General features: G+C 37.9%; 1 long non-coding RNA gene across 9 annotated transcripts in view; it reads left to right on the top strand.

The window, feature by feature from the left end:
- The window catches only part of LOC140651886 (uncharacterized), a 46,535-nt gene that overhangs the window by 13,472 nt on the left and 18,949 nt on the right, over positions 1-14,114 (top strand). Inside the window, exon 1 of one of the 9 annotated variants that reach the window (XR_012042578.1) lies at positions 2,469-2,508. The exons of the other annotated variants lie outside the window; for them this stretch is intronic. This is a non-coding gene — a long non-coding RNA (uncharacterized lncRNA). Of the gene's footprint in view, positions 1-2,468; positions 2,509-14,114 lie in introns of those variants that run through there. 9 annotated transcript variants of the gene reach the window in all.

The raw sequence follows: 14,114 nt of genomic DNA, 5'->3' as shown, positions 1-14,114 counted from the left end.
TTTTATTATTATGATTTTTGTCTGTTTATTAATTTATTTACCACTGCTAGCCAAGGACATAACTCAGGAGCCTTCAGTTGAATTTATGGGTGCAGTTCCTTTTCCTGCTCTTATTAAGTGCAGGAACCAACACTACAAGAGGACAGACTGTGAAATTTTTATTTCACTAATACACCTCTGTTGCCTCCGGCATTACAAGAGTCTTGCACTCCCAAAATAAGAGCCCTTCACCTTGCACAGCAAATAGCTGCCAGTCCACAGAGGAACCAAAGATGGTGTGTGCCAGCACTGACAGACCTGCCGATGGCACCGCCAGACATTCTGCTCTCTTAACTGGATCTCAAAACACAGAGCTTAATAAACTGTCTGGACTGACAGATGACTTTGGGCTAAGAGAGTTTATAACATGCCAGTTTTCATTTTTTTTCTGGGATCTCTGTAGCAGAACTGTCCTGAAAATTGAGAGTTTTGTGGCATGGAGACTTTTAAGGTTTCAGAACAAAATCTTTCAAAATGTCAATGAAAATAATCTCTACATCTCTTTGGCCATAAATAACTTCGTTTAAAAAAAGACTTGATTTTGGTATCACTTGACAGTGGAGAAGCTGTTTTTCTTTGAAGAAATAAAGGTGTTACGCCTGCTCCTGTTCCTCCTTTTACGGTGCACAAATAGATAATGTGTGATACTTCTACCTGGTATTCTTCCCCAATATTCACATTAGAGCAGGTACCACTCTAATTCAATTAAGACACCACAGATTGGCTTCTGTGCACTGAGGAATAGGGCTTGTGTTTCTCTAAGTTTCTCTTTGTCTTTGGGAAAGTAGCCAGAGCTACCTCATGCACCCTAAATTTAGAGGGGCCTCTGCTTGTCCAAAGCAGTTCAGAATATCTGATACTATAAAATGTGTGGGGGAGATGGTTTTATCTCTTAAGCATCCCCATCCATAGCTGCAGGAATAACTAACTTTTCCTTTAAACCTGTAGACTGCATATGTTTTAGATTAGTTTCATTTGTGTTTTTGTAAGTTTTATGAGTTTTTTAAAATAATTTTCCCATTTTCTGAGTAAATTATATGAAACATCTGCCCTAAATTTAATCTATCAAGCTCATAAAGGGAAAAGGCAGACGTTTTATGAGTGATATTATAAAATTTAGATAATTATCTTGTTTGTTTTAGCAGTTTCTATTTTGGTCTCTGTTCAGTATTCTTCCATTAAAAGACAATTTTTATATGGTGTACTGGTCGAGGGGAATGGCCAGTGATCACACAAAACATACATATAATAATGCTCATGTTGATCAGTAATAATCTATGTATTTTTTAACTGAACTATATTTACTGTACAAACATAAACCTAATTTCAAGCCAATTATATGCTTCTCACATTAAAAAGGAAACAAAAGCCTCTGCATAGACAGCATGTAATTCCACTAACCTTCATTAGCAATGCTACTTATGCAAGTAGGATATATAAAAGTATGCCTAGAGCAATGAATATAAGGCGTATTCATGGTAGCCTTTTCCACTGACATCTGCATCAGCGCACTGAAGTTCTGCCATCTTGTACCTATTGTATGACAAATCTCTTTAATGGAAGGTAGAAAAATATCCTGGGGAGACATCATCATGTGCACACCTGTTCTTACGTTCTTTACTAGACGTCTGCCACTGTCTGCTCTCAAAGACAATATACTGTGCTAGTTTAAACCTCTGGTATGCCCTGATGTGGTTATCTTTGCTCCTTATGTGGTTATTCTTGCCCTTTTTTTGTCAAAATAAGCTCCTTCCATTAACTTTGCAGGATAGAACCAAGTATTGGAGTTAAGATCCAAAACTGATGGCAAAAGTATTTTATTTAGGAGAAGATGCTGATGGTTTAGCTTCAAACAAAAAGTCACTGGGGTTCTGTTGCCTGCAGGCTTTTGTGAGAATATGCACCAAACAAACCTTATTAGAGTTGTAAGTGATCTTTCTGCTCTTACAGCAGGATCACAATCTTTCAAATCTCATATGGATTCATAATAATGTTTTGACTGCATTGGTCAGACCCTACCCCTTCTGGGCAGGTTTTGGATGACACTTGTTCTATCCCTTCTTGGGCCTTCTTTGAGCTTTTCTAAGTGATATATCAATTGCTATGTCTCTGCTAGTTCAAATCTTTTTTCTGATTTCCACAGTTTTTTCCTTAAACAACAACAACAACAACAAAATTGGCTCAGACTCCTGCTCTGTTGTGCCATGTGCTCAGCTTGTGCCCTAGGACTCTGTGCTGGTCAGGAGGCCCAACATGCATCTAGTTAAAGTAGCTTCTGCACTGACTTAATGGGAAAGACTGGTCATTTCTGGCTTCAAAAATTTTCACGTGGTCTGTAAAAAAAAGGTCAAAAAGTAAATGAAAAACAAATGCCTGGTAGAAATATAGCATTTTTTTTTTTGTCAGCAATGTGAAATCAGTGCATCTTTCTGAGGGCTATTTATGTTGCAGAGGAGCTGAGAGAGGAAGGTAAGAGAAGCATGCTTGTTATTTTTCAGTGCAGAGAGTCTGCATTCTTTTTTCCCCCAGTATATATCAATGGATAGAGAATTCATTCATTTGAAACTTGCTAAGTGGTGCCAGAAGGCAACAGAAAATAATAGCAGTGCTAAAGGCTTAGCTGTATGAATGATATGCAGTTTGTGTCTAGAATCAATTATAGTTAGTTGGAACTTCAGGGTCTAAAAGATAGATTTTTTTTACTTTTGTGTTAATCCAAAGACTATGCCAGCATGGCTCTAGGGTCATGAACTAGTTAAAATTCTGCCAGTTCTCCCTTATGGGTAGAATACTCGATAGCAGGCATTTCTAGTTCATATACTAGTTGTTAGGAATAACTGAATAATTCTCAGCAAATATCTGAATATTTTTTCTTGCTTTCTGTTTGAGAATTCTTTATTTCCACACATTCATCCATGATACAGATTTATTTAAATATTTTTTCACATTATTCTCACTACTTAATGCTTTAAATTCAGGGTTTTGTCAGTTAGCTTCTCTTTGCTATCTTTGCCATTATTCCTGCTCCCCCGTTGGATAAACACAATAATTTTTAACCACCTTCCTGATTAGTAAGTTTAAATGAAAGAAACACTACAGACCAAACACAGAGGTCTGTGACCCCGTCTGGATTTCAGGTTCTCGCTACAAGCCGATACCACAGCTTCATGATGAATTTAAACCTCACAAACCTATAATGTCAGTGAGAGACAGTCCTGCTCTCCCTGCTTCTCCGGTCGCTCCCATCCGCCGTCCTGGCACCCGCGCCTTGTCCGGTGGCACAAGCACTCACAAAGCTGTGCCACCCCGCCCCAGCTTGTCCTGCAGCCATACCCATCACCTGCTCTGCAGGGACCCGAGGAGGAGCAGCTGGAGAGTGGCGTGGGGATTTTACTTTTCAACAGCAGTGGCAGCCTGTTATCTTAAGCTGATCATGAGACTGAGGGCTGAGTAACAGTAATAGGAAGATGTAGCTGCCTGCCTTAGGACGTGGCTACTTACAATTTTTCTCCATTACAGTAATTTCTGGCAGTTGACTTTGATATTTATCTTCTCTAGGTATGGGTTGATGACCAGTCATTTAGACTTTGATTTTTTTGCAAAGCTGCACTGCCGTGTTGCCACTGCCTACTTCTATGCAGCATCAGGATCCCTGAGAAATCAGTGGTCTTTCCAGTACTTCACGCTGAAAAAGTCATGCTTGCCTGTAATCCCATGCTGGGAGTAAGAGCGCTAACTATGCATATGAGAAATAGGAAGGGGCATTTTTACCTCAGAAGCGAGAGAAGGAAAGGGAGTTTAAATGCTGGGAGGCTCTGGGGCTTCTGTTTTGTCACAGTGTGAGTGGAGCCAGAGGGCAAATGCTTCCCTCCTGCTCAGCCTCGTTATTCTGCTCTCTGTATATCCCACCAGCCCGCTGACATCCCGAGCTGGGACGGGAAAAACACGCTTTTGGGACCTAGCAGGAGAGCTGACTGAGTCTCCTTATTTTCCAAATGTATAAATCTGGTATAAGCCAAATCAGAGTGCAAAATTAAAATATTTTCTCCTTTATATGTTTTCTATAATACCATTTCTTTGAGGATTTGAAATGCCAGAAAGGATTGCCAAGCTTTCATCTGGTTAGTTTACATGCTGATTGATGAGTTTGATAATATGTGTAGTTTAATGATATTTACGCTGTTTGTCCAGCTAGGTATATTAAAAGAATGTTGAGAAAATAGTAGACGTGCTAAAATCCTACAGTAACAGCTCATACATTAGTGGTGTTTCATTGTGAACAAAGTCATTTTTCAGCCGAGTCATAAAGTAGCCTAAAAACAAGTGTGGCACTGTTTGCTTCAAATGAGACTGTTGCCATGTGACCACCATTCATCTGACATCATTACTGACATAGCTTTCGTTAGTATGATATCTGATTAAGGCTCCCAGCCGTGGTGGAGCCAGACTAAGTAGTCTGAGTGAGGTGGCTGAGGAAAGTTAATGTGTCAATGTTACTATTGGGTGAGAGTGTCTGCTCAAAGTTTCCTTTGGAGAAGGAGGATAGAAATGGTTGATGATCTTTCTAATGGGAATCTTCTGAAAATATTTGAAGATCTGGTAGTAATTAAAGATGTGCTGAACTCCAATGAGAGATGTAATCATTTCAGCAAAACATAAAGATACCATTTCTGTGTGAGGAAACATGAATATGGCTAAGAATTAAAAAAAAGAAAAAAGAAAATACATGAGGAAGAGAAATGTAATTGATCACACATTTGCAGAAACCAAGTAATTAAATATCTGTGTTGCGTGTGAATAAATGCCTGGCTTGTATATGTAAATAAACAATCAGCCTTGTTTAGGTCTAAATTTCTATTTTATAAAAAAATTTATAAGGCTTGATGAATTCTTGTTACCTTAGGAACAAATAATTTTCAACACGTACTGTAAGATACACTTGCAGTGTCCATCTGAGATGGGATGAGCCCCACTATTTCTGCTTTGGCTTTTAAGATCCACAATGATTAGTACTGTATCCAATAATTTAGAAAACATACTGATTAGCCTGCTAAAGTAAAAGAACCAAACATAATTTACTTTATGTCTATGCAATGGGATGATGAAATAATTTATTTTGGTAATTCCATTTCTAAAGTCTGATATTAACCTGTGCTCCAATTTTAGTTTTGGACAACGGACTTCTGCTATTGTTGTTCACTTTTTGCTTTCTAAACTAGAACATGGTAGGTTATTTTCCTTGCATAGATGTCATAATGCTTGGTATAACTATTATGCTTTGAACTGTTATGGGACTAAGACCCCATGTTAAGAGACTAAGATCCACAATTAAGACCCCCAGAGATCTAGAAGCATTAACTTCTCATACTTGACGCTAAATGACTGCTCAAGTGAATTGGGAGCCCACTTCAGACAGTCAAGGGTGACAGAGAAGCATAAGCCCCAGTAACTTTTGGTGGGAAGTGTGATTCCCAGTGTCTTGATCCCTTTGGAAAAAGGATCGAGGTAATTTAAGATACAATTTTTACTATCAAACAGTGGAGTTAAGGATTTGTCATGGGAAAGATGTGACACTCACCAAAGAGTAGGTTATATATAGTTTTAACAAGCATTTTTAGGTCAAGGAAATCTGTAATTGTGTTGCTAAATGATGGTCTGACCTGCAGTGTCTGAGCACTAACTTAGTCTAGATGACCAGAAGTTAGCAGTTCAGGAGGTGTACTGCATTTGCATGGCACTTTTTCTTAAAAGCACAGCTGTTGGCACCATCAAGTGATACAGGCCATTACAAATTGAAAAGGGAAAATCCCAAAGGATATGGCTTCAAGCAAAATTGTTCAGATGAGTCCTTTTTTTTCCTGTACAACTATACCTGAAGAAGAATAGAGTATATTTCAAAGAAATACTGAAATATTCATGGTATGGATTACTCATCCACATTCAAAATGTTTAATGGGTTAGACCCAAATTAAGATGGCTTAAATTCTGTATAATTTGGCCTGTGGCCAGCCAATGGGAAATACTAAGGTTTTATGTGGGATTAAGTTGGTGCAATTTGGACATTAGTCCTCCAGTAGAACCAGTGAAATGAATGGATAGACTTAAACATTGAGCTGCAGTTTATTTTTGCAAGAAAGAATAGTAGAGTCTGTCCTATCTTCATATACCTTGTAAAAATTTAATAAAATATATTCATTTCGGCTCAAAGGAATAACAATAAAATTGCTTTGAAATAGTTAGAAAAATGCTGAGCATTAATCCACTATAGCCTTTTAAATGACTGTTCATATACATTTAATCTTCTTTTTCTTTAATTAGAAAAGGTTGTAAAGTGATAGATTCATTTGACGTTAGACTCAGCGACACATTACTTAGATGAAATCACACTTAAGAGTGCTGTGGACTGGACCTGAGTAGTTTAGCTGATAAGGCACTGGTTTGTCATCTACAAGACAACAGTTCAAGACTTCTCTGATTTCTTAAGTCAAATTAATTTAGTTATGTCAGCTATGCTGCCATAAGATAATAATCCAAGCTGCATGGATGCCAGACATGCTTTTACCTTCTTTGGCTAGATTGAAACTGTGTCAGAAACACTGAGGGTAGCTAGAATTCATTTCAGGTGTGATGAGGAAACTGGAACATTTGAATCACATGAATTATAAAATAAGTGTCAAGATATATTGTCTCCCCTGATTCAACTGGTCTAGGATTTTTTGCCTGTAAGACCCACTAAGACCGAGAGTGAAACACTTCAAGCCCACTTGAACTCTGGTTGGATCTAGGATCTCTCAAGTTTACTTAAAAAAACCTAACAACCTACCAAACAAAAAACCCCACCTCACTGCCTTCTCTGTGTAGGGCTTTGGCATGCATTACTATCATGACTCAGCAGAGGAACTAGTCACTTTGTGTGTTTCTAGGATCAGCCAGCATCTTGCTAACCATTCCTCTGAAGACATACTGTCTCCACAACAAAACTATCTCTCCTAGGGTGCCTATTTCCTCTATGAATTTCCACTGTGACAGTAAATCTTTTCAGGAGAGATATGAGGATAACAGAGCCTAAATGCTTACAGAGAAAACACAAACATTCCTGTGCAAAAGTGACTCACTCACTGAGAGATAAAAGGGCTGGAATTTTCCTAAGGAAACGTCTTATTAACTTACTTTTTCTGTCTATATCTCTGTCAGAAAAAGCTGTCATTCCGTCTACTTCCTCAATAACTTCCATTTCAGTCAAAATGTTGCAGAGAGAGAAAGGTCTCAGAGAGGTAAAATACCTCCCAGTTTTGTCAAAGTATGTGGCTGGGTAGGGAAACAAAGTCTTTTATTGGTCCCAATGATAAAAGCGATTTTCAGCATGAGGTGTCAGAATATCCACTTATGAAAGAATTGTTACGAAGCTTCAAACTACAACATGTTTACTGACTGTACTGCTAGCATTGTGCATAGATTGCCATCCCGAAGTAAGTATGCTGTGTACTGACAGTGTCTAGGAGAACATGTTGACAGAAATCAGCATAAAAGGAAAATGAAATAATTCTGATTCTGGAATGAACTCCCCAAATTTTTGTAGCATTGCATGAGATCTGGAAACACTGGTACCATTCAATAATATTAAACCTGGAAATAATGAAGCTAAGATAACTTCCCTCCCTATTTTAATGCCAAGGGAAGCTATTTAAGTCTGTTGCAAAAGGTTAAGATATCAGGGATGGAAAGAGAGGTGCAAATAAAACTTTGGAAATAGTGTTGACTGTAGGGATTCTGTCAGTTCAGTCTACTTCAAGCACAGCAACTGATAGCTCAGCTTGAAAGGTAACTGATCTCCTGAAAATGTGCCATTGTCATGTTATTTCCAAGACACCTTGATCACTGTGGAGGCATGTAATTGAAATTCTTATTCACTGTTAAAAACCGTGCTTAATATTAGTCTTCTCAAGCAACTTCCACATTGATATCTCAATTATACAATTTACTTAGCTGGTAGCATTGCTTCAGTTTTTGCAATAGCCTCAGTGATGATCAAATTTCTCAGGAATGATTGTCCACAATCCATCAGAGCTTGTAAAACTTTTACATTTATCATAGAGCAGATAATCTGGTAAGCAGCCAAGCCTTCATTTTCCACCAAAGAATACTAAAAAGAATCCAGTTCCTGGAATCTGATGCAAATATGTTTTCCGTGAACTGCTCTGTATCCATGCACAGTTCAGAAGACGACATCAGAGAAGTTATTTAATGAGTAAAATATTGTTGTTTCTCCCTCTCCCTCCACTAGAATTCCACATATCAAGTTTTCCAAGACACATATGCTCTTTTTAATGACTTGAAATACTTTCCTAATGATTAAATTCTGCTTAGCTCTGCTTAGTAGGCTCTTCCAGACCTTTTAGAAGCCAATATAATGTTTGCAACTGATGATAGGCTATAAACATCCGTTTTAGATCACTAAAAGCAATGCTTGGAAAACTAGGTTGTCCATACCACCTTTGTTTAACAGCTTGTGTGATAATCATTCCTAAAATTATATATTATGACTCAATAAAGCTATTTGGTGGTGCAGTAGTGCTGTCCAGCTGCTCATGCTGTCCAGCTATTTGAAATTGCAATGACTAATTTATTCAGTTGCATTTCTGCAATACTTCTGAGTCATGTAGAGTATTTTTTGCCTTGAAATTCAGTAGGTTGCTCAAGATTTAAAAGGCACTTGTTCAAGATTTGTGAAGTGGAAATCAATTGCTCTATATAATGTGAAAGTAGTGCTTTCATGTTGGCAGTGATTTCTGTTTCATATACTTTTTCATGGTTCAATAACTTCCGGCTTCAAAATATGGGGTCATTTTTTAGTGTGCAGCAGAAGGCTACTGTCTGGCACTTTACATCTCAAACGTTTCAGGTGGTAACTGTTATGTATATGTTCAGGTGATCGGATAAAGGCCAGCTTGGCCAAAGACAAGTAATGCCATGACAGGGTGCCATCTCCAGTGCAACTTCTGTGGTGAGGCAATTTTTCTCAAGCACTCATTTTCTCAAGCACACAATTGTTCATTAACATGAGAAGTTATCAGCTCTGCCACATGTGGAAAGTGACTTGTGCTGCTGCCCCAGTCAGCATCTTTTGTGCTCTGTGGTGGTTTAGCTACAGTAGGTACTGAGAAGTTGGGCACTGCTGCAAAATAGGCGTCTACACTGTATATACAGGCTGGCAGAGGTACTCTCTTTCTAAGTCATCTTCCCACAGCTGCTGAGAAGGAACAAAAATTTGTCTGTTGCAAGGGAGTTTCTTTTCTACTCACCCACCAGCTTATTTAATAAGTTGAAGCATTTACTATAAAATCACCTTATTAATCATACAGTTTTCAATTTTTTCCAAGCATTGTGAAGAAGAGGCAGTTATGACATAGAAGAGTGAAGGAGATCTCAGCATGGAGATCATTGGACTGTGCATCACCTTCCATCTCTCCCAAAACTATTTGCCTCCTGTGCATATTTGTTCCTGCAGAGATTAGGGCTTCAGGACTTCACCAGACAGGGATGGCATAGGAATTGTACATTGATTCTGTAGCCTGAGCAACCAAACTTGCCCAGGCTCCTGTCCGTTCATCAGAGTTCACATCTCTATGCCCAGTGCATGCCCTTCACCAGCTCTTCCTTTCAGTAATTCCTTTATGTATGCCAAGAATCCTGCAGATCGATCACACCCCAGTTTCCACCTTTGGCAGAAAAAAAGGGCATTCTGTTATCTTAGGCATCTCCCTCTTTTTTTCTTGCATGGCCAAGTTTCTAGTTCTTCTGCTATCTTGACTCTGGATCTCCTCTTTTAAACTTGTGAAATTCTTCCTGGTTTTCATTAAGTTTTCCTGCTCCATTCTCTGGGTTCTTGCCTTTTGCTCATGTTTCCAAGTTCACTTTTTCATTACTTCCTCTTCACCCCACATCTGCCGTTGCTCTGGTTCCTGCTGTTTCTGTCTTCCTGCCTTGGAGATTTTGCTTTTTCCCACAGGCTGCTCTGGAAAGCTCTTTTTTTAGTAGACTCTTAGCCATTATCTGCTCACACATAAGATTAATTTGCTGCCTTTGAGGTATGCAGGCAGTAGAAAGGAGCAGTAGTAGAATTAAACAGTCTGGAGAGCCTGACTGTTCCCTAAGCAAGGCTTTTCTTGTGTTTTAAATTGTGTGAAAATCAAAGCATTTGTGTCCAGCATGGGTTCCTGGAACATTTTGACACTTATCAGCTGAAGCACTCCCAAGCTGTCATCTTATAAAAAGAGCAACTGGGCCTGGTGTTGGATTTTGCTTTACCATGCCATTCAGAAGCTAATGGCATGATATAAAAAAAAAAAAAAAATCTTTAAGTGCTGTGGAAGTTTTATGAAAGTTATATAATCCTCTTATATGACTTTTTTTTTTTCAGATTTGTATTGAGTACCATTCAAGTATGCACTTTATCAAACTCCAAAATGGAATGGTTCATAGCCAGTTACTTGTATTTCAAAGTTATTTGTTTAAATTTGGTACTTTGTACCTCCAAAGGAAAGAACCATGCATATTAAGGTTTGTAAAAACCCCAGCAAAACACAAAGTAAAAACCTGGGCTTAGTGTTTTGTTTGCAATATCATTACTGCAGGTCTTTGGAATATCTTGGAATTGTGGTGTAGTTCTACATTTCAGAGGAGACCATGAATAAAGACCTGTGCACAGATCAGTTCATGCCCTACTATTATGCTACTGTATAAATCCAGCTGACACCTTGAATCTCAAAGAAAGATAGAGTAGATCTCAAAAATATTCAGAGAGGGGGGACAGGATTGACTCAAAGCAAGGAAAGACTTTCTTAGAAAGAAAGAAAAAGACATTTTGGGCAAGAAACAGAATGGGGGAGGCAGAACATGAAAGAGGCCAAAAAAATTGTGACTAGCATGGAGAAGTTAAGAAGACATCAGTTGTTTTCTATTTCTTTCAATATTGGAACTAAAGGACATCAAAGCAAACACAAGGAGAAGAGGTTCTTTGTGCAGTTGGATAGTTCAGCTGTGGAACTCTTTGCCAAAGGATGTTGCAAATGCTAAAAAAGTACATGGTTTGTGGAGAGGTTTGACGTGTTTGTGGAGGAACTAACTATTCGGTGTGACTAAACATACAGAAATCACTTCTGGTTCAGGAAATCCCTTACCTAAAAAATAAGCAGATTCTGAAGTTACCTTCGTTTTCATAATTTTTGTAGGCATGCCACTTTTGGAGACCAGGTAGTATACTACATGGACCATAGATAGTAGTATGTCATCTTGTAGTCTTGTACTTCAGACAAGACTCTTGTAGTAGAGTCTTTTACTTCATCACTTCACAGAATTGTCTGACAGGTGATTTTTGGTTGTTCTAACAACCATGCATCTACTCACGAATTTTAAAAAATGTATTGTATTGCAAACATTGTAATGTGGAGGCTGAAGGCAAGAAAAAAGGGGTACAAGAATGTTACCGTTTGTATGGATTTATTATTATGCAGGAATTGATACTTCAAAAGAACTTGGTTCCAGCTGACTGTCCTTTCTTGGGTGCCACATTTTAAAAGCTTGGTTGAAATTCTGTACATTATAGACTCTCTTGAATGACAGATATATAACATCCATTGTCGAACCATGCATTTGAGAACTTTTTGAATAGAGGCAAACCTGTGATCATGCCCCAGAAATGCAGAATGTTGATTGTAAGTAAAAGCCCAAGTTGAGGAATCTACAGATACAGCTGCTGGAAGGGTATTTCCTGTTCTAGTTCTCAAGACAGATTTGGCAAGACTCATTAGTGGGCCTCTGGTAAGGAAAATAGACTTTTCCTGCGGGTCTTTAATCTCTGCAAGCTCCTTAAGAACTTGATCACTCAGCAAAATTTGCCCTAGAACCTAGTGTGTACTTATTATCTATTTTACTGCTCTGTTCAATTTTGTTTTAATGAGTACTGTTAGATAATGTGAAGTCTAGTAGTAATGTTGTATTTCTTTTTAAGCAAGTTTAGTTTTCATTTGATCTTTTATATTTTTCCTGCTCTTGGCTTTAAAGCATATAGCCAAAATCTTTTTTCTGTGTGCTCTTTCTTGACAGTTTTGTTAACAATATAAAGAAAATTCAAAAGAAAGCTACTGCAAAAAATTAACAGAACATAATACAGAAAGGTGTACTGGATCAAGGGAGATAGCTTTACTAACAAATTCAATACTCACATAGGTAACAAAACCAACTGTACTTACTTTTCCTCTACTAAAAGATCTGTATGTATAGGCTTTTAACTGATTAGCCATTCTTCTTACTTTAGTTTTTAGTAGCATGCTAACATAGAACAGAAAACCAAATGAGTTCAAGAGCTGTAGGAATAAGAATTAGCAGCTTTATTGCTTGTAATACTTTTCCTTACAGGGGAAAAAAAAAAAGACTGAATAAGTCCTTTCCTCTCTTGCAATCTATTTTGAATTTGGGCCAATGTAGTTGTGGAATTTGGGTGCCAGCTCAAAGTTCTAGTTAACTATAGACCCCATGACTAATCTGCCATGTGTAATTTGGCACAATCCTGAGCTAGGTCTGTATGTAGATTAGGAGAGCAAAGCTGGCAGAAATTTAGGTCAAGAGATGGCAAAAAGCATGTGTAATTGTCTCCAGTGCTCACAATTAATTCTCAGAACGACACTGAGGAGAAAGTTGCAATGACATGGCCAGGCAGGCCCTCATGGGGTGAACAAAGTCTCAAAATGCCTGTAAGTTTTGGGAGGCGAAGGTCATAGGAGCAATATCGGGCCACTCCAAGTCTATGTCATAAACTGTCAATAAAGAGCTCTTGTGCGGAGCAGACCTCATGTTTTCTCTGCCTATGTTTGTTTTTCACCAGCACCCCATCAATTCACAGTGCAGGGTTAATAAAAATCCACACAAGTCTCAAGGTGTTTCCTTTAAACTTCTTTGGAGGTTGTGTAGATGGACAATAATATGCAGCTGACTGAATGCTCAGAGCCCTAGTGGTCCATGCTCTTTATTGCAGTACATTTTAACCTATATTGCCTATATCTGGCATGATTAAACTGTAGGGCTGTGTTTTTTAATGAAGTTTATCTGAACAAAAATTTTGCATGTAACATAAATCCCAGGAATCTGTCACAAGGGGAAGACCTGAATCATCTTGGCCACACTGCCAGCATATCTAATCCATTTTATCACTGCTTGACAAAGACTAACCCCCAAGTCTGGTTAAAGAGAAGATGAAGCTCTTCTGTCCGATCTTCCTGGCCTTCGATTAATTTTTATTCAACTTTTTAAAAGGATATCTATGACCTTTACTCTCATTTTGTCTTCTTAAAAATCTTCTGGCTGTTTTCAGATTCCATGACATTTTACAACATTGCATTTGCATTGAAAATTCATATTAATAGCAAGGTTGAAAGAAGCAAAGACTAATACCTTGGAATAGCAGCAGCTATTCATCAAGTTTAATTGCCATCAGGTCTACTTAAAAGATAGCCAATTTACCTATGCTGCATTACACAGTAAAGGAGTATTATATGGAAAATACCAGAAAGAGACAATTATTTTGGCAGGTGCACACTGATTTGTGGTTTAACTAATTTCTAAGCTAATGAGCTAAGTTCCCATGTTTTGTTTTGGTTTGTTCTTTTTCATAACATTCTGAAAAAAGATCAAGGTTTTCCATAGCTTTTATGACATTATAAAGGTGAAAATCCCAAGCAAAAGAAAAAAAAAATAATAAAAAAAATTATTTTACAAGTCAGTTACTTTTACCAAGGATTTTCCGACCATCAGAAAATTTTGTACATAAATGACAGAAAGCCAGACCGATGCTGTTCAAACATGGTGGTTTTGTACATCTCACTACGTTAAGATACAGATAGAGCAACTTAAAATTATTTGATCAATTGTCTGTCAGCTCCACAAGGCTCCATGTTTTGTCTCCAACACTAGTCATTCAGAAGGCCAAATGATTTTTTAAAGAAAAGATAACTAAAGCAGAGTATCAGGAAGTGAGATAAGGAAAACCCTTTTATGTTTGAAAATATAACCTTATCTTA

The sequence above is a fragment of the Ciconia boyciana genome, chromosome 5 (assembly GCF_034638445.1).
Source record: "Ciconia boyciana chromosome 5, ASM3463844v1, whole genome shotgun sequence".
NCBI lineage: Eukaryota > Metazoa > Chordata > Aves > Ciconiiformes > Ciconiidae > Ciconia > Ciconia boyciana.
This window is presented reverse-complemented; position numbering and strand designations above follow the sequence as displayed.